Below are 20751 nucleotides of genomic sequence, written 5' to 3'. Positions count from 1 at the left end.
GGTAATACAACTATACGCTTAATTAGTATGTCACTTGAGGGCACAAATCACCTTGGAACAAACAGCACCCAAGTTTCTGACCGTTCTTTCTTTCTTTTGCTGAATCCTATTACTTTTTAGCGACGTTTGAATTCTTCTTTGTTCTGTAATGGGTTTTTAAAACGTTCAACTCGTGGAGCTTGCGTTATCGACTTTCACTGCGCTAAGGAAAGGCGCAGAGTCACCTTTCGCGGGACGACTCGGCCCTTACGAAAGGCCGCGCGTGTCCCACCTAGAGACGCGAATTTCGCTTTATCTCGTTGGCCAACGCCGACTGCGCCCGCTTCCATTTCGGGCCGAGTTTCCTTGGCGGTCCGAAACGCCGCAGTCAGATGTCCTAGGGACGTCTGGGAGCTTTGTTCTGCAGTACATCCTCGTGTACGTATAAGCCGTGTCGATGGTGCCGTGGCTTTAGCCGGATAAATATTGTTCGCTTTCGCTGTTGCTTTTATAGCAAGTCAGTTCATTCGGCAGCATCCTCCCCACCCCCGCCGCTCATTTCTCTTGGCTACGGCTTGCAGCGAGCAGTCACATTCGGAACGAAGGAGCTCGGCTGAAGAGACACGCGCAGCGGTTTGAAAGAGGCTCACGGGGTGTAGAAGCGAACCTGGCACTGCCTACTTGAGTAGCTGCATCGAAGTACGTACGGGCGGTACAGATAGGGAGCACGGTGGCACCTGCAGCCCCGTCTTCTTCCACGCCATGCGCATAGTCGCCTGATGTGGACTCGGACCGAATAAGGCTTGCCTCCCGCGTCCTCCAACGCAGGCGCCTGTCGTAAGAAGAAAATTGGAGCGCGTTACATAGATTTGGTGTCGAGTACAAACACCTTTTTCTTTTCACCCCCTTCGCTCGAGAAGATCCTCGTAGGAGCCACGGCGTGTGCGCCCCCCCCCCCCCCCCCCCCCCCCCCCCCAACTCATTCCTTTCTCTATTTTTTTTTTCTTGCTCTCCTCTCTGTTTCGTGCGCACTGCCTCGTTTGTTGTTTCTGGGCCGACCCTTTTTGCCCTATCTGTGTAAACCTTGCTCGCGAGTAGCGGTACGAGTTCGCGGGAAGCGCCGTGTTATTCCGTTCCGCTTCGGAAACACGATTGACCCTGTCTTGCAAACCAGGCCACTGCATTTGCCACGAAATGCGGACGACACAGAGCTGCGAAGAAGTGCGGCTGTAGCTTTTTTTGCATTCCTCCGGCTGGTTCATTTCGCGGCGCTCCAGGCACGAACCTCTGGTGTGAACGGGCGTGCGACGCGTATTAGGATCGCGTCTCCGCGGCTCCGCCGTTGGCGCAACGTGCAATTGAATTTATGCTCTCTCGGCTCCAATATTTTGCCTCATTCCTAAGGCGGCGCCCAATGTTTCCGTTCCCTCGTTGCATGATGGTTTAAGAGAGTTGCTCCTCGCGAGCAAATGTTGATAAATATATATATATATATATATATATATATATATATATATATATATATATATATATATATATATATATATATATATATATATATATATATATATATATATATATATATATATCCGGGTATAAAATAATACATAGTGCAAACCAGCCCTGCCCGCATGTTCAAAGAGAGAGGTTTTAGGCCAGTTCAGGAACAACACCGCAGAAAAAACAGAAAAGAGGAAACACCGTCCTGTGTTGTCTCCGTGCCTTGTTCCTGTTGTTTCTGCATTGTAGCCTGCTTTCTCCCTGAGGGCATACATAAAAAAAAAAGCAAAAAATAAGGCGCACAGTATAAGGAGGCGTACGCTGTCGCAGGATACGTTTTTGATGTGCTGCAGTCGTTTTTTATGCGCTTCACTGTCGGCGATTTCTTAACGTGATTGTTTTTTGCTTGTCACGTTGATGGCGCCAGTGCTTTTTCACGTTAGCAGGGCTATAGCTGCAGGGTTAGCATTTTTCTTTCTGGCTCCCTTTTTTCTCTCATCGGCTTTCATTTCCGTTCAGCTCCTCTGTTTCATTGCGCATCCTAATTTCTGAGACATTGTTCTCGGCACTTAATTTTAGTACCGAGTAACTGCAAAAGTACGCTAACATTAATTTTATATGCCACTATATTATGAGATGGAGCACACCGCAAGCCCTTTCAACCCTTACAAAATGGAGCGCACCGCAAGCCCTTCAGCCCTTACAAAACATAAGTGCAGGTTGCTCAAGAAACATCACAATGTTTTAAGCTTAAGCAAACATCGTTCAGAACCGCGGCAAATCAGAAGAACACCGAACAGAAGTACAGCGGCTAGCCGAACAAGAAAAAAAAATTGAAGTCCTTCTCAAATGGTTCTTATGAGCCATCAAATGCCCAAATACGCGGACGCTTTCTTGTAAATTCCACAGCATGTACTCGCTGATAGTTTAAACATTGTAAGCCAGTCAAATTAGTAAACTAGTGCACTCGTGCAAATCAGCGATCGGTTAAGCTCCATTAATGTCGCCGCTGTATTAGAGCCTGCCGGCGAATTCTCCGCTTTATAACCTGCAAGACAATTTTGGTGATTTTAATTTACTCAAAAATGTCATTTAACTTCTCTTCGATAATTCAACGTCACCAGGAGTGCATGTTCGAAGTTACTCGCACATTGCAGTTTGAGAGACGGTGGGGAAACATCAGCTACAGATGATCATTCTCCATTCCGTGTCAACCAAAAACTCCATGGAAAGATTTAACGCCGGAATTCTCTCATTTCAGACATGTTTCGAAGAGCAGGGCAATTATTTTTTCTCTCTTGTAGAAAATGCAAGTATAGCAGATACCAAAAAATAGGGGGGGGAAAAAAGCGTTAGGTAACTTTTTTTTTTCTCACCCCATGCCATGACTCAGTTCCTTCCGTGTTACTGTTTGAACTTTCCAAGCGTAGCTAATCTTGCAGTAATGAATGAAATGCAGGCCACGGGTGCTCTGTATCTCCGGCCCCGCGTCGGGCCGGGCCCGATCCAAGACAAGCAAAATGGCGATTTTTTTGGCCCGGGCCCACGCTTTTGGGCCTGTCCGAGCCCGTTCAGTGCTCCGGTCCATTTTATTTTGCACAGTGTTGTACAATAGAAAGTCTGCTGCAAAAACTAAGAGGAAAAAAAAAAGATAAACGGGGCGACACGATTTCTTGAACACTGGCCTTCGGCGCACTTCTTCGCTGCAGCTACTGCCAGAAGAGTGCCGCAGGGTGTTTTCGTTAGCCTCTCCTTTTTCTCTTGCTTTCCACGCATGAGTTGGTGTATTCTGAGCGAGCAGTGAGCAGCCACTCTCCCACGTTTCAGGCAGGCGGTTACTTTCGGAGGGCGGTGAAATTACGCTTTTCCTTTTCCGCTGTGACCTTCGCGTGCTAGCCTTCTTTGTGCTGCGTCCGCTGGGTCTAATTTTATCGCTAAAAGACGCGGCGCTCAGAGACTACCGTACGGAAATTAATATTGCCGGCGATGCAGTCCTCCTCCTTCTGAGACTGATGACTTCTTTGTGTAAGCTTCTCCTCGGGTGGTACACAATGGGAAGGCGGACGTAATGACGAAGGGAAGAGGAAAGAGAGAGGCTTAAAGGGAATACATGCAGTACTTTCCCATGAGCAAGCAGGTTTCACTCAACAGTGTCGCCCGAAGGAATGACTGATTTCAATTAGCTAACGAAGGGGGATCATGAGGAATCTTGCAAAAGTGATTTCTTCGTAGTATTAAGGCGAAAGAGAGCCCCCGAGCTAACTCTTCGAGAGACGGAAAAAAAAGAAATTTGCCCGAGATTACGCTTTAAACCAGTCCAGTGATTGGTCCGATATTTTTTCATTTCTGCTTGCCTCGCTCGAGGCGGTCTAAGCGGCTAATCGAATGGCAACAACACAGTGCAGACATGAAGAGAAGATACAACCCACTTTTTCACAGATGTAACGGAAGGGGTATTTCTTCCTTTTATTTTTTCGGTCTGTTTAGCGGAAAGGACGCGAACTTACACCATGTTTTGTCTCTGTTAAGTTAGGGAAAAGTATATGACTGCACATGCTTGAATATGGTGCGCCACGAACTCGACTATGCATGTTTGACCGTGACAGTAGACTTGTGCCATCTGCTCGGTCTGAGCATGTCGGCTATCCTTCCAGAGGCCATAATCAGCAGGCTGTCCAGTACCAGTGCGCTGTTTCGAGGTGACAAACAAGCACTCCGTTGAGAGAAACCTGTTTCCCAATTGGGCCGCGCCTGTCCTGGCTGCATTGTCTTAGCGATTCTTTGCATAGAGTACATTATTGGAAAGCAGAATAGTGGAAGAAAAGCCAAAAATACGCCTAAGACGCATTGCACCCGTGTCTCGGTCCTTGGACTCCTTTTTTAGTATTCAGCGAGTGGTAATGGCAAAACGAAGGTTTTGAGAAACACGTTTCAGTAGCGCTGCAAAAAAAAAAAAAGAAAAAGAATGCAACCAGTATGAGAGCTCCCGCGAATTTGCATGCACGTATTTCATGTATTTTGTGCTACCCCCTAAGAATTTTTTTTTTTTCCACTACGCGAAACTATTTTCGCTCTAGGAACACAGGCGCCGAACTAAAGCTTCAAAGCATGTTTATTTTTTGTCCTCTGGGTGATTCTGGTTAGATGACCAGCAATAAATTCTGGTTCTGGTGCAGAGACTAACACTTCGCGACTCCTGATTTTGAGTAGGAGCCAATGGAAGTACGGAAAGAGCAAAAGAGAAGAGAATTTTCAGTGACAAATGGTAGAAATCCTCCCCGTGTTGGTCCTGCAACCACGGTGTTTTCACTGGTGAATACGACTTTTAAAATTCGATACACTGTACCTCGGCGGCTGTGAAACTAAATTTCTGCTTCTTGGTGCAAGTTGCAACGGAGATCTTTATCACCATTTTTCATAGGACGTAAACAAGCATTGTTAGAGTTGCTGTCTGAATAACTATTCCAAAGTGCGCGACGTCAGCGCTTCCTGAAACACCCCCAGTTTGCTAAAATTAATCCAGAGGAGCCCTTCACTACGGCGTGTCCCATAGCTCACGTGCAGCCTCGGGATGTTAGGCCAGCATATACCATACCGTATCGTACCCTACTACACGATACCTTAATATACCACGCCGTACCATACTACATCATGCAATATCATACCACACGATACCATACCACATCATAACATACCACAAAGCGCATTATACCATTATACGCGCATTATACGCCAAACCGTACTATATCACACGATACACTATACCCCACGATACCATATCATACCATACCATACCACGCCAAACGATACCATATCCTACCATGCCATACTGCAAGACATATCAAACCATACCAATATGATACCATACTATGCCATACCACACGATATCATATCGTACCATTCTATACCATACCACATATACCATACCATACCGTACCATACCACACGATACCACACCATGTCAAATACAATACCATAGCACATGATATATCAAACCATACCACATGATACCATACCATACCGTACCATACCACATGATACCACACAATGCCAAATACAATACCGTAGCACATAATACTATATCAATCCATACCATACCATACCACAAGCCACCATATCATACCCTACCATACGATACCACATGATGCCATATTTTACCGTACCACATGATACCATATCATACAATACAACATGATATCATATTATAACATGCAACACCATAACATACCGCATGATACCATACCACACTATGCCACAAGATACTATGTCATACCATACCACAGGATACCACCCATAACTTACCACACCATGCCATATCACACCATACAATACCATACGATACCTCCAGATATCATATCATGCCATACTGTATACCACGCCATACCACTCGATGCCATACCGCACCATGCCATTCCATTCCCCACCACACCGTACAATGCCATATCATACCATAGCACGAGATACCATATCGTATCATACCATACGGTACCACACCATACCATATCATACCATACAATACGATACCATACCACACGATGCCATATCATATACCATATCGCATGATGCCATATAATACCATACCACAAGATACCATATCATACCTACAACACGATGCTATATCTACCATACCATACCATACCAACCATACCATACCATACCATACCATACCATACCACACGATATCATACCATACCATATCATACCACACCATACTGTACCATACAAGACGCTAGAAAGTGCCTTGTCGCGATGGCTCAGCGGTTAGGCGCTCGACTACTTTACTCGGCGACCCGTGTTCGATTCCGACCGCGGCGCCCGCGTTTCGATGGGGGGTAAACAGAACTTTAGGTGTTCAAAATTATCCGTAGACCGGAATTACGGCGTCCCTCATAGGTTTTGTGGTCTTAAATTTTATAAACTATAAAGCATACCAGCTAGATAATCCTTTCAACACAAGGTGCAGGCTGCAGAACAACACTAATGTGCTAATATCATGAGTATCTGCAAGAGATGTACGTCGCAAGCATGTCCGCTGCCTGTACCAGTCTACACTGAACTGGCAGAGAGCGATCACCATCTGTTCTTTGTTACTCACTTATGCGAGTGACAGTTAGGCGGTTCCCGAAATGCCAACTGGCACTGCATAGTGGTATCTGGGGGCTCTGACTGTCGAGCGGGCCATTGGGGAGCCCTTTTTTGTTCGTACAGTTAACGAAAATCAATTTAAATTGATTTGCTTTAGCCCTCAAGATATAAAAAAAAAATGTGTGCCCGAGTACGAACTCTATTCGCTATCTTACTGTATCTTCGTTGGCTGCATGCAAACTTCGTATCAGCCGTCTAATCTGCTACAATATTCCTGTGTCATGCAGTTCAATTCAAAAGCTCTCGTTATTTCATTCTACTTTCGTCGGCATTTTGGTGCTGCATAATACGACGGCGCATGAGCCTGTCATGCGACATGACATTCGATCGAGTCCAAAACACTTACTGGAGCACAACGCTACAACGACATTCCCTTCTTTTCACACTCATGAGTCGCTTTTAGTCACAATATGAATTCATGATCTCTCTCTAAGCAAAGTTGCCTTAAAGATGCCCTCCGAAGCACATACATGCATATATACATCATCATAGAGTGGTACAATCGCTTCCTGGGTGACTAAACGCGCTAAACTACAATGAGCGCATCAGTCGGTCAACCGCTCAGCGGGGCGGAACCAAGGGGGCGTCGATTCAGGGAGACAAATACCGAGCCATGTGGCTGAACTGAGGCGCTTTCGTGACTCGCAAGCTGCTCTCCAGCAGCGCTGGCCTTGTCGAGCCGTCGCCGAGGAGCGTCCGAGCGCCGCGCATCGTTCCGGTCGGCCGCCCTCGCGACGGCTTCGTCCGCCGGCGCTCATCGGTACTCCTGCGGAGTCACGGGTGACGTCGACGCCGAAGGTTCGGGCCTGCCGCGTGACTGACGTCGGCAACGGGCGCACGTCCGCAGCTGTCGGCCGCAGCCTCTCTGTGTGCGGCCACTGCACTACCTACAAGTGCTTGCGGACCGCCAACAGCAGCCGCTGTGGAGACGCGTGCGCGCTCCCTTCGGAAGCGAGCAGCGCGGCCGCATCGGCGCCGCGCATTTTATTCGGCGCCTCCGCGTCGCTTTCTTTCGTCGGGGACTCATGCGACGCAATCGTGTTCCTTCGCCACGGCCGGGTTGCGGTGAATATAGTGCATGTAGTAGCTGCACCGTGGACGCACTTCCTTGTCTGAACTGAGCTTTCTAAGGTGAGTGAAGCGCTGGCCTTTATGAATGTGTCACAAGAAAACGCTGTCTTTTCGCATGCATGCCTTGGTGTTTACCAAATTCCGATAGGAACCCGAAGCCTCCAAGCTGCCAGATGGGCTTGAATCGCATTTAAATATATATACATATATATATATATATATATATATATATATATATATATATATATATATATATATATATATATATATATATATATATATATATATATATATATATAACAATAATAATCAGCTTCGCGGCATTAAACAAAGGCGGAAGAGATAAATTTATTCGAAGAAAAAAAAATGGCGCACATGTGTTCATTGTCGAACGGCGGCTGCTGGGGCAAGCTTTCTTCTGGGGTGTCCTACCCTCGAGAACGTCGCTCCTGATTTGGAGTTCGCTTGCGCGGGATGGAGATTGTTCACGGAGCTTCTGATGTATCCTTCGTTGTATGCCACTAGGCTTGTGGCTGGAACATTTTGCGTTCATTGCCTGCGTCACTTTCTCCGAGCCATACAGACAATTATTTTTCTAGCCTTGCATTCCGATGTGAAAAAAAAGACGTGGAAGTGAACGTACTTCTGAGAACAGGCGCCGGCATGTTAATGCAGCTTTCAGTGAACTGTACCTTCGTAGCAATGATGATCAACCACGGGGTCAGGCGCCGTTGCTTAAACGTATTGTATTGGATCTAATGTTCCAACCGCACGGGATGTGAGGAACACCGTTGTTCAAGGCTGCAGATGAATTCCGGCCACTTGGGGTTCTGTAACTTGCACTCACATCGCCAAGTGCACTGGTGCCTTTCGTTTTGCCTTCATTGAAACGCAGCCGGGATCGAACTCGCGTCCTCGGGCTGAGCAGTCGAGCGCCGTAACCACTCAGCCACCACTGCAGGGTGCCTAAACGCATGTTGTGGGGGGATAGAGGGGCACGTGTGTGTTTTTGTGGGTGGGTGGGCGGATGCGAGCGTGCTTGCGTGTTTGAGCACTCGCGCTCGCAATTTCGTTTGTTTCGAGGCCATCTCTAGGAGCTAGCACCTTTTATCAAATTAGTGGGCTGGCACGCCGAAAATCGTCTTGCATACACTGTCGGTTGAGGACTGGAAGATATGTAACTGCACGACATTTTGCTGCCCTTTCTGACAATAGGGCACGCGGTCGATGTTTACCCGAGAAGCACCGTTAAGGTCAGATGCTGCTGCTGCCGATCCGTCCCAGAAAGAAAGAATACATAATAAGGTTTCTTCGCCGCCTGCCCCAATGTGTTAACGGAGAAGAATACATCCCGGCTACAGTGTCGTACGCGTGCGGCCCTGTTGACAGCCTGAGCCGTCCCCATGCCGAGAATAAAACGCGGCGAGCGCATTGTTTCGCCCCCGTCCGGTCGCAGCGATTGTTCCGCAGCCTCGTTCCATCACGACAGGTGCCGGCGCGCAGCCAGCGGCTGGGCGCGCAAAGGTAGCGAAACATACGCATGGATTCTACGCAGCCAATGCTCTCCTCGCAACAGCGCCACCCGGTGGTTGAGCCGAGCGTGGTACTTTTTATTCGTAGGGGAAGCACAGTGCTGCTACATTCCTTCGTACCGACAAATCATTTGGAAGAATTTACAGACGAAGAAAGTGCCGAACGAAGGAATAATCGCGTTAACGTTCGCTTGAGCGCAGCCACACGGGGACGGCAGAAAACCTATAGTTTTCGTAAATCTTCACTTTGAAGAAAATAAAACCCGGTTGAGTTTGACCAACCCCAGATGAGGTTGTGTTCTTGCTCAACGACGATGATGTATAGAAAAGCTGTGTAGCGATTGGTGGTGAAACGGGGCTGAGAGGGGGGGGGGGGGGGGGGGGGCAGATAGACCAAATTGCTGTAGCGAGGATGAATGCAGAGTTGTGTTGCTTTTCTGGGACCCCGTGCAGTTCCGCTGCTGTCAAAATTATTCGTCGTTATTTAGCTGCACTTGCCAATTAGCGTAGCCAAGGTGATTATCTCGATAAAATTAGCCGGTTAATAAGGCCACGTGGATGAGCTGCACAGCAATGCGGAGAGCTTCTCCTTCGTCTTCGTGATACGTCGTGTTGTTCCCCGTGCCTTATCCCCCCTGATGCTCCATTGTTGCGACATGCAGCTTGCTTTCTGGTCTGCTGCAAATGCCCTACTGACTCTGCGTCATTCCGTCAAGTCCCAGTATTTATAAGCACACTGCGAGATGAAGTATAATTAACCGACCGAACGAGCACCGCTTTCTGTTTCAAATGACATTTTGCATAGTCGGCAGCTAATTAGGCTCACGCTATCGCACCAATATCATGTTCCATGTTAATGATCACGTATGTTTCTCGGCAAAGGTTTTACCGGCAGCCGAACTTAGCCTCACCACCGCTTGTTCTATGGGCTTAAATTTGTAATATTTTGCGGCCTTGGATTTGCTCGCAACGGAGCATTTTTTCCCTTCTGCGGACAGTTTGGGCAATTCTCTAACCTGTGCTTCTGTCTAGTGCATGCGATCCGCGCAAGCAATTCCGAGATAGGTCGAGCTTTGGGAACGGTATTATTTGGCGCTATATACACATTTTTTTCTGTTTCTTTCTTGCTGTTGTGGTCGTGGTTGTTGAAGCTGTTGGCAGCTGTAAAGCGTAAAATCAACAGAATTAGTTTTCGTGCGAAATCTATCTTATAACGAGATTTCAATCAGCAACCTGTGCAGCTTAAATTTTTGAAAGCAAGTAATTCATGCATTTCCTGCGTTTCGTGTTTAAACAATATAGGGAACCTGCATTGCATAGGTGGTGCTACATTTGTCCCGCAGCGTGCCTCAAAAATGCTGCTGTTAATCGCTTGGTTCGCGATAAACGACCGAGGATATTCAGCAGCATTATAGACAAGGAGTAACAGATAACGTCCTTGCCCAGGCGCTCTCAATGTAGCCCAGTTATCCGACACAGGCCATGCAAAGCTTCGACAGAGCGTGCAATCTGATCCCTGTAAGCTCAGGCAGGTGGCGTGAAAACCTCCTACGATGGCGACTCAAAAGTACTTGCTCTTCTTACTAGGATATGTGTTACGGCGCGGCGGTCGATCCAGCAAACTTCATTGCAGAATTCGTTGGACTATTTCGCACAACTGTTGTGAGAATGAAAGAAATGCCTGCAGCTTTAAAAAGGCCCACTGCGCAGGGCACACAAAGAAATCGTCTTCTTCTTGTTCCCTGAAAAGAATGCGGGTTACATAATTTTCCTGGTCTTACAAGAAAAGCATTTTGTTTTTTTAGCTAGTCCTGTTATCTATTATAGCCGACTGTGCGACCTGTTCAGGGTTCTTCGTCTTGGCTTCCTCCTTTATTTCAACCCTCTTTGTTATTATTTTTTACTTGGTTGCAGCTGACAATCTGTAATATTAGTAAACAAAAAATAACGAATGCAATGAAAGGCTAGTAAGCAGGCCATCGCGCACAATGACCTCTGAGTGTCGCTCAGGAGCACCGGATTTGCTGCGCACACCTGCAAACAGTCAAAAAAAAAAAGAAAAAAAGGCGCAGTGCAATAGAGAATTCAGTATGTCCTCAAAGAGTATTGATCTTACCAAAGGGGACAGAAATCCCGTGTCGAGTTGTGCATAACAGCAGAACGCAGATTTCGCTCCTGCGCGTGTTGCCCCTGATACGAAATGGCCCTTTCTCAGGTCGTGCTTTGAGTCTCTGCTTGATGATGACAAATAAATGCACGGCCCAAAACGGTAGAACGGTAACAACACAGTGAAAAGAAGAAATTCAGTGGAAAGGAAATCAACTAACTTGCCCTAGTCTCCATTCTCAAGCACCCTTGAGCCCGTATGACCTTGCAGTGATTGCCCTGGCTTTCATCGCGTGGGCCTGTTAATGCATGCTTGCTATTGCTATTTGAATCCGACCGGGCCTACGAAATGTGGGCACGCCTCAATATAGCAACAGTCTTTGTTTGTTTGTTTTTTTTTGTTTTTTTTTTTGTTTTTTTTCGGGTGGGGCTTATCTGAGCTTTCTGGCCGTACTAAGGTATCAGTTGTACACAGCTCCAAAATCAAAGGTGCAAGTTTCTGACGTCCCGTGTTGTTTTCGATGGATTCTTATGGATTCTTTATACGCGGCTATCAGGGACGCTGGGCTTTATTGAAGCGTCGGATTTTTCAGTACTTTTTAGTCCCGCTGACAGCAGCGAAATTCGGCATCTGGGTGAAATTTCAGCCATTTGGTGTGAGTCAAAGCTAGTTTACGAAGCCGGTTTGAGCAACTGGTTTTGAAATTTTAACATGCTAAACATTTAAACGTTCTACTGTTTAAAGTGCCGCTGATCTGTAGACGTTATTTTTGTGGAAAGTTATCAGGAAAACTTCCAAGTGAGGCTGTTTTCGTGCAAGAATAGCGAAGCTACCCCTATCCCTTATTCAAAGTGCCATATCATATACAGGCATGCCGTAAAAAAATAACAATGCATTGGGGATCTGCGCAAAACAGCATCTTTTAAGACATCAAAATCGTCGGTGGATTAAGAAAAAAAAATGCTGACTGGGGATATTATTTGTTCTTGACAACTTAAAGGCGTAAAATAAAGTAGTTGAAATTATTCGAGTTATATTTGATTGTGTGACTGGGTGCGTCATCTCCAAGCACAGAAGCATTCAATATAAATGGCTGAGTCATGAGAGAGTGAATTTCTGCTACTCAAACCGTCAGTCTTTGAAAATGTACAGGAAACAACTATTTTGTAAAACGGTGTAGTGCAAACACATACAATCGCAGGACCAAACAAGACGGAGATTTAGTCCTACCTAAACCCGGTTATACCGAGCGCCAGCACCCGCCGCGGTGGTTCAGTAACTGAGACGCTTGGCTACTGAACCCGAGTTCTCTGGTTCGAATCCGCTCCGCTGCGATGTTTTTATTTTATTGTGAAAGCAATACTACGCCAGGTCTAACCGCTCGTCGCTATGTGACGTGTCCTTGTACGTGCACATGTCCGTGTCCGTGATCCCTCATGACGTTTGAATTCACGTTACCTCTATGCCACGGGCAGGAGCTTCCAACTCGGGTTGCTTCTTTCATACGGGAGGGTGACATCAGAATCAGCCTGCCAGAACCGTTTGCATTCTCGTTACCGCCCTACGACACGCAGGCACGTCGGGGAATATTGTAGCAGGCAAAAGAAGCTTCCGCCGTTGCTTTCGCAATTCTACTAGGGTTAACCAGAGCTACACCACAACTAATATTTGTTTCTTTTTAGTGTGAAAGCAAAACACGTGGATCAACTTAATCACCACCAAAACGATTAAATCTTAGTTTGCACTGCGGGGAGTGCAGCTCCCGTTCTGAGATATCATCATCACCATTCAAAGGTAGGCCTCCTGAAGAGCTCAAGATCATCGCCAACATCCGGCGAGCTCGGGAGTCGATCGCAGTCTGAATAGTAGAGCTACCGCTCTACTACACAAGCGAGTGCGTGCGTGCGTGTGTGTATGCGTGCGTGCGTGCGCGCGCGCGTGTGTGTGTGTGTGTGTGTGTGTGTGTGTGTGTGTGTGTGTGTGTGTGTGTGTGTGTGTGTGTGTGTGTGTGTGTGTGCGTGCGTGCGTGTGTGTGTGTGTGTGTGTGTGTGTGTGTGTGTGTGTGTGTGTGTGTGTGTGCGTGCGTGTGTGTGTGTGTGTGTGTGTGTGTGTGTGTGTGTGTGTGTGTGTGTGTGTGTGTGTGTGTGTGTGTGTGTGTGTGTGTGTGTGTGTGTGTCCTGTGCGCGCATTTGCGCTGTGATGTTTCACTAAATCATTTTGCACCAACTCACCCAAGAAGGAGATTATGCAAAAATCACCCGGGCGATGACAATAAAGAAGGCAGTTTCGTGTACGCGAAATCTTGATGAAGTAGCAATGGAACATGCGAAAATACTGCGATACTTCTTGCATTATTTCTCAGTAGCGCCACAATAGGCTGACATAGGAAAAAAGAAAGCAGACTAGTGAGAATCCAGGATGAAATCAAAAACATTCCCAACCAAAGGACGGAATTTGCATGCGATAAGTTCAACATTATGTTCCCAAGATTTCCCAAGAAGGCTACGAGAAAAGGATCATAGTAACACGACAAATATAAACCGATGAGCGCATTCGCATACACGCCCTTTCGACCACCTGTAGATGAAAAGTTTTCCGACATCATGCGATAGCTGAAGCTGACCAAAGCCTTACGCATACCTCTTACGCAAAATGTTACGAATTGTGGCGGCTTTAATACACAATACGCATGAAAAATGCGTGTGATCTGTTTTGCGCTGTGAAATAAGTTTATTTGGAATATGCTCACTATATAATATGCAGACGATTTATTCGCTCATCGAAAGAATAGCATAATTCATGGAAAAGGCTTAAGCAAGGCTTCTAATAGACCGAAACATTGCATTAATGCACGAAAAGTGTTTCGGTTTTTTAGTGGCTGCGTAGAATTATTTCGCAATTTTTTTGTAATATCTGCTAAAAAAAGAAATATATCACTGCGAAAACATTTGGTTGTTTCTTTTTTGTTTAGTTTGTGTGCAAAATGCTAAGCCCGTTTATTTTCATCTTACTGCTGTGCCTACCGAGTCTGGCAATATTGAATAAATAAAGATAACAAATATCAAGACGCATTAAGCCAAGTGTCTTCACTGACCGAGATATAAAGACCAGGAAGTATTTCCATGTAGTGTTTAACGATCTTAGCTACGATCTGAGCAGTGTAAAAAAGAGAACACCGCTGAAATGCAATGTGATCCTTAGAACCACTGCAAAGATGAGACTCCTGAGTGGCTTTTCATGAATGAACCTTCCTTTTTTTTTTTTTGTCACGTGTATCTGATCACTTTTCTGATTGCCTAGTATTCCTTCTTGCCTTTTCGTTTCGTTTTTTGTTGTTGTTATTATTAGGAAGGACGGAATCATGTTAATTGTTTGATGATTATACTTTGAAAATTATTGTGTCTATGTAGCCGATGGTAATGCCAGATTATCCAACAATCTGTGTGTGCTGACGCCGACCAGAAGACTTATGTTTATCGAAAACTTGCGAATAAACCGCATTGTAATGCATCGTATTTTATGCATTGGGTGCCTGATAAGAATTTGGTGCCATTATTCTCCGAGTGTTCCATCGCAGTGCAGAAATTCCCGTTCCCAAGCTAGTTCTGTGTTTCTCCAGCTGTAAGATGTCAGTGCACGTTAAAGAACTCCAGGTGGTCGTAATTGTCGGAGCCCTCCACTACGGCGTCTCTCATAGCCTGAGTCGCTTTGGAACGTTAAACCCCACAAACCAAACCAAACCAAAAAGGTCGCGTATTCAGATCAGCTCTTCAGTCGGCCGTTTCGCGTGCAAGAATTCACCAACAGCTACAAACAATGCCTAAATATGCCGACTGACTGCTCATGCAGTGTTGCAAATATAATTCTGTTACGTACTCCACGCGCGCCGAGCAATTCCTGGAATAGTTCGCAGCGCCGCAGCAGCATGCCATGGATTTCATGAAAATGGAGAGCGTAACAGGGTTGGTTCGCCTACCATTGCGCTGACATTTTCATGAGGCCTTCACTGAGCCTTATTATTGCTCAGGTTATTAAACACATAAACACTAAGTAACGTGACTACGTAGATAGTGGCGATGTTTCTCGGGCGATATAATTACTCCGTGTGCATGGAACCCTCACAAAGAGAACGTTATTTTCGTTGCGCTATTTCTGCCACAATGTCCCGCTCGTGGCAGGAACTTCACAGGCGGATAAATTCAACGCTTGCTCGCGTTCGGTTGTGCTTCCCTCCGGTCGTTTACTCAAAGCGTGATTAATGTTAGCTTTGCTTCCCTGTCTAGTCGCCTGAATCGGCACGTCGCAGAGAATCGCGCGAAAGAGTTAGACCAAATGAAAATGTTGCCGACTCACGACTGTAGTTTCGACAACAAGTCTCGTTGCTCATACAAAGCTTGTTTTCCAACGAGGTCTGGAGAGCTAGCAATTCGCTGTTGCCGGCTCTCTTACCTGTTGCCAGCGTTTGGGGCTGCCGTGTACCGAGAAAGTTGTCAAAAATAAAGACGCTGCCGCATCGGAAACGGTGGCGCAGCAGCTATCGCCGTGTCAGAAGTGCATCCGGTGGAATGAAGTGCCGCTTGCACTCGGCGCGACGAAGCGCCCGCCTTCTGTCCAAGTTGGTTCGCTCGTAATTGCCAAGTTGCGAAGGGATCACACTCGACGGGATCGAGTCCCGCTCGAAAACATTCCTCCTTTTGGAGAGACGCGTGTGCGACTGTTTTTGAGCCCGGATACAGGAAGCAAAATCAGCTCCGGCGCTTCCACCGCTGGAGTTGTTTTCGCTTCGCCGGTCTCGTGCGTCGGCGCCGCTCTGCGCCTGTAGCCGCAGTGGGATTTCGTCGCGCGCCCGTGTAAAAGAAAAGGACTAGAAATTGGGCGGCCCAGTTCTTGTGTCATCTGTTTCAAACTGGCAAGGTCGAGGGGGAGGGAGTTCGCCTCCGTAAGCTTTGGAACGCGCGTGCGCGTGTGAGCCTGCTAATGCGTTCGGCGGCTACCGGATTGTGTACACGTGTGTTCTCGCCACTCCAAGCCATGCTGCCGCCGTGAGCCCCCTTCAGACCCCCAGCCTTTCCCTGTTTCCTCCTCTGCGCAAACACACACGGCATGCCTTCCTCGATCGGCGAGCCTGGCTCTGACGGAACTCTGGAAAAGCCCCCTACCGAAGCTCTGTGGAAGGAATGAAAGACTTGAAGGGAATTGCGGGAAAGGGGTCTGAAACTTATTTCGCTTCACGGGCCCTTCTTTCCCTTCGGCGAAAGTGCGTCGCCGTGACGCGCCATTTCAGCTGAGTGTATAAAGATTGAGAAAACAGTCAGCAGATAAACAAGGCGACGACGAAGCGCTTCTCTTTCGGTGGTCCACCCGCCTATCGCAATGATTTCCTCTGATATGCGTGCTGCGCTCCCTTTCAAGCCATTCCGTCGCCGACGCGCTGCACTTGCACCTTCGTTGCGCAGCACCCATTTGCTCTCCTTTTTTTCTTTTTCCCGCTGTTTCACTTTGGCCGTCGGTGAGACCTCGCTTTCTCGTGCTCGCGATAGATAGGCCCTCGCACAACGACGAACCCCGGGGGGGAGGCGTAATAAATGGTCTTTTTAAAAATTGTATCGCTAATGTGATCGTTTGGCGCGTGCCTAGCACGCCGGAGCACCTTATCTGCCGTGAGCCAGATAAAGACGGTGTGCTTCTTATCGCCTCACGGCCGTGTTTCTGGACGTTCCCAACGAGGGAGGACATAAAATCGCGCCTGTGAACGTGGTCCGAGAGTGCTTCCTCCTCACTCTCCGCTCTGGCCTCGCCGTCTTCTGCCTGCAGTACTTGCGATCTTTATTTGCTTTGTGCGCAACACCAAAAGCGGAAAGAAGCGCCGAACAAAACGCTGCTGCGGCAGCCGCGGGCGCGCGACATTGCCGTATGCACGGAGTCTCACCTAAGGGCGCCACGAACCATTAACTCCTTTCTACGGGAGCAGCGTCGGGCTCCCGATGGCGCCGCGCCGATGCACCAGCGCGGCACTGATGGTTTCTCGCTGCGGTGGGGCAAGATGGCGTGGGTGGCTATGGCGAGTTTTCTGGAACAAGCGGCACTGAAAGTGAACTAGCACAGCTCGGATAAGTGCAGCTTTGCTTCGCTTTCTGCTTAGCTGCCGCATTTCGGAGCCCCTTCTGTTAATGCCTGGGTCATATCTTACCTTCTTTCTTTTCGCCCTCTGTGGTGGCTGCAGGTTTCTTGCTCATTTTAGTCCTATAGCACACGTTTACGAGGTAGTCAGCAGCGTACTTGGCGTTTCTTGTTACGCGCGCGGTGCACCGTCATTTGTTTGGCGTTCTTTCCGTCGTTTCCGCCTTTGACCCTGATTACGCACCTTTGAAGTATAATTAAGCACCGACCCTTTTATCCCGCGTCTATTTTATCCTATGTCAAATAGAGGGAGGGAAAAGGGGGAGCTGCGATGTCGCGATAATATTGTACAAAGCGTCACTTACCTGAAATGTTCGACGTCGGCCCTGCCAGCCGAACGGATAACTTGGGGGGTTTAATGACTGCACTAAACGTGATTGCAACACGTGGAATTATCACCTGAAGTTAACATCATTACATCACTAAACGCAGGAGCCCTCAGGCATTCCTACATCGCACCCATTCCTCCGTTCCTTTATTTTGTTTTTCCTTTTCCCTGCCTTTGTTTTTTTTCTCCTGGATTTATGTTCATTTATCATAGAAGTACGACATTTTATTAAGCATACGGCAATCGCCCCGTGTACCTGCACCCACGATAGATCAACATTAGAAATATTAATAGCAAAATCCCGTTACAATGGTGTCGGCCAGCGCTCGACCGGTTCTGTGCGGCGTGCTTTGAGGTGGTTGCACATTTACGAGTGAGTGCAGCGCAAGAAAAATTGGGTCTGTCCGCCGAGATGACCGTTCACATATTCGCCAGCTAGAACGTTGAGGATTCCACGGGCAGCCTAATTCCGCGACGAGCGATCAGTGTGGTTCATTAGTATACCTTCGTGAACATACGACGGCTTGCTAGTATGGCAAATGACGTATGGGACTGAACGCCCTAAAGTGTCATAGGCCATGATGTGCACCATAGCGGAATACTCTGGATTAACTTCGATGATTTGGAGATTTCAACGTCCACTGGCATCGCAGAGTGAGTGCTATTTATTGGATTGAGCTAACAAGGCCTTTTCACGAGAGAGAGGGAGTAGGAACAGGTAGATCACATTTGGGCGTCAATGCCTGCCTCACATGCAAACTCCCAGAGGGATAGCAGCGTTACTCGGGCCCGGGCGTCGTCGCTGCTAGGTATGGTCCAAGCACTAGGACGCCTTGCGATTCCTCTCCATCTAAACGCGGCCGCCAAAGCTGAGCTCGCACCCACCGCTTTGGGCCCAGAAATCGAGTGCCATAACTCCTTTGCTTATAAGGTAAAATATTCAGACTGTTAGGAACTGGATGCTCGCTAAATCCGTAATTATAGAGCTGCCACCACGTTATGCGAAAGGTTTTGTGCTGCCTTATCCGTGAACAGTGCTGAAAGTTAGACCTTAAAAAAAGACTTTCGGACACATTTCGTTGTTTTCACGCTGTCTACGATGGTAGGCTCTTACCACCGTTATTATTGTAGTGTCGAATTACGGCCTTTTAAACTTTCAGTAATCGTTAGGGACACTTCTTCGATGACGCTTGTGCCCGCCGTTGTCTACCAGTTTCTGCTCTTAGCTGTTTAACTTGTACCAAGCAATGGATTAGGAGCACGAATGCTTATCTCAGTGCGTACGAAGTAAAAAACCATGCCTTCTGAAGCAGATTTTTTCATAAAAAAAAAAAATCTGTTTTTGTGCACAATTTGCTTTCTTTGTGCTAACGTGTCGGGCTTAACGTCCTGCACGGTGTTACTTTGTTAGCATGATGTTTCAATAAATGTGCGAGCTTATTTGAAGTTTGCTCCACTTGAAAAGTATCAGTCTTTCACTGCTAGAGAATAATTTAAAACAGCAAAAGATGGGCCGCCAGAACACTTTTTCAAATAAATGTACAATGGTGTTTGGTTAATTCGTTCTTCCTGGAATCACGATATACCGGGAATTATTTGAAAATTATCTAACGAACGGGTGATATCATATTCAGAATGCTCAGTACCACCGCATTCCTTAAAATTAGTGGCGTACACTAAGTTCACGAAAGTTTTAATGGGCGTCCTGTTGTATGCTACAGCTCCAAATAAAGCAGGCCCGTGATGCGGCGTACGTCGGCTCTGAGCTGACAAATGCAAATGAAAAACATGGCTTAAAGGCTTCTGAGTCGAGTTCATCGTTCGAAAAGATTCCTGAGCTACGTACGAAAAAAAGAAATATATGCATGCTGATCAGAGCGGGCAGTCGCTTGCGTGTCACGGCTTATACTGAGGGCGCAATAAGTCGGCACACACCTTGGATCCGTTGTGCGCGGCAGCCAATTTCTCGTGGAGAACGTGAGTTCGGAATGCCACGGACAGCTGTGTCCGTAACAGCGCATTGAGGGCCTGCCAAATTGGACGCAACACTCCGTCCATTCTCTCGCCGTGGCGAAGAGGTTGCGCCTCCTACGCTCCGCGTTGCACGGCGGCCCCATGCTCACGTGTCCTCTTCGCTGCCGCTCTCCTCTGGCATTTCCAGCGGGAAGAGGAAAGCATAGGACCACAGGTCTCGTCGTCCTCCCATGCGACAAGGTATTGATTTTCGCTTTCAGCCGTTGCTTTTCCGACGTCCGCCGCTGTCTGTGGATGCAAATAGCCTCGGGCATCGCCAGGCCTCCGCGTGGAGCGCCTCGAGTAGCACGCGATTCGTGACGGCGACCATCTCCCACGGTTGCCAGAGGTGGTGCAGAATAGTCCGCATAAATTTCAAAGGTCGTGGGTTCATTATCTTCCAGAGCCGCTTTTGCTAAGGAATATTCCAGAAGTGATGCTTCTGGTTCCCGACGCTTCTGGTTCGTTGCTGTCGTGTTTTGTCTCGGAAGTGCGTCCGGGAAGAAAAGTTGGATGTGGTTTAGCTCTGGTTAACCCTAGTTGAATTGCGAAAGCAACGGCTGCATGGCTACGCTTATGGCCAAACGAAGAGGTGTTAATCATTTTTATGCCCCAGCCGGTCGCACACAGAACATACACTTCCAAAGGGGTTGTTCGTGAAGGGGTGGTGAAACTCTCGAGTGGCCGACTCGTGCCCGCCCGCTCTTTGTGCAAAGTCTGCGCGCCGACCACCTTCGACGTCTCCAGGCTTAACGTTAAACCGGCCGAAGCCCTCTTCCTTCTTTGCTCGAGACGTGCAGGCGCTCTTCATCCGTTTCTTCTGCGTACGCCGTCTCCTGAGGGTGGCTACGGCATACGAGTGTGGAGCGAAAGCTTTGGCTGCGGCCGACCGAGCG

The 20751-nt window shown here is 47.6% G+C and overlaps 1 protein-coding gene across 3 annotated transcripts in view; it reads left to right on the top strand.

The window, feature by feature from the left end:
• The window catches only part of cpx (synaptic transmission protein complexin), a 259696-nt gene that overhangs the window by 86578 nt on the left and 152367 nt on the right, over window positions 1-20751 (top strand). The window contains exon 1 of one of the 3 annotated variants that reach the window (XM_084591227.1): window positions 7472-7755. The exons of the other annotated variants lie outside the window; for them this stretch is intronic. The gene's annotated coding sequence lies outside the window, so the exon portion shown is untranslated. Of the gene's footprint in view, window positions 1-7471; window positions 7756-20751 lie in introns of those variants that run through there. 3 annotated transcript variants of the gene reach the window in all.

The sequence above is a fragment of the Amblyomma maculatum genome, chromosome 1 (genome assembly GCF_055883805.1).
Source record: "Amblyomma maculatum isolate TAMU_Amacu chromosome 1, ASM5588380v1, whole genome shotgun sequence".
Lineage (NCBI taxonomy): Eukaryota > Metazoa > Arthropoda > Arachnida > Ixodida > Ixodidae > Amblyomma > Amblyomma maculatum.
Note: the sequence above shows the minus strand (reverse complement) of the source record. Positions and strands in the feature narration are given on the sequence as shown.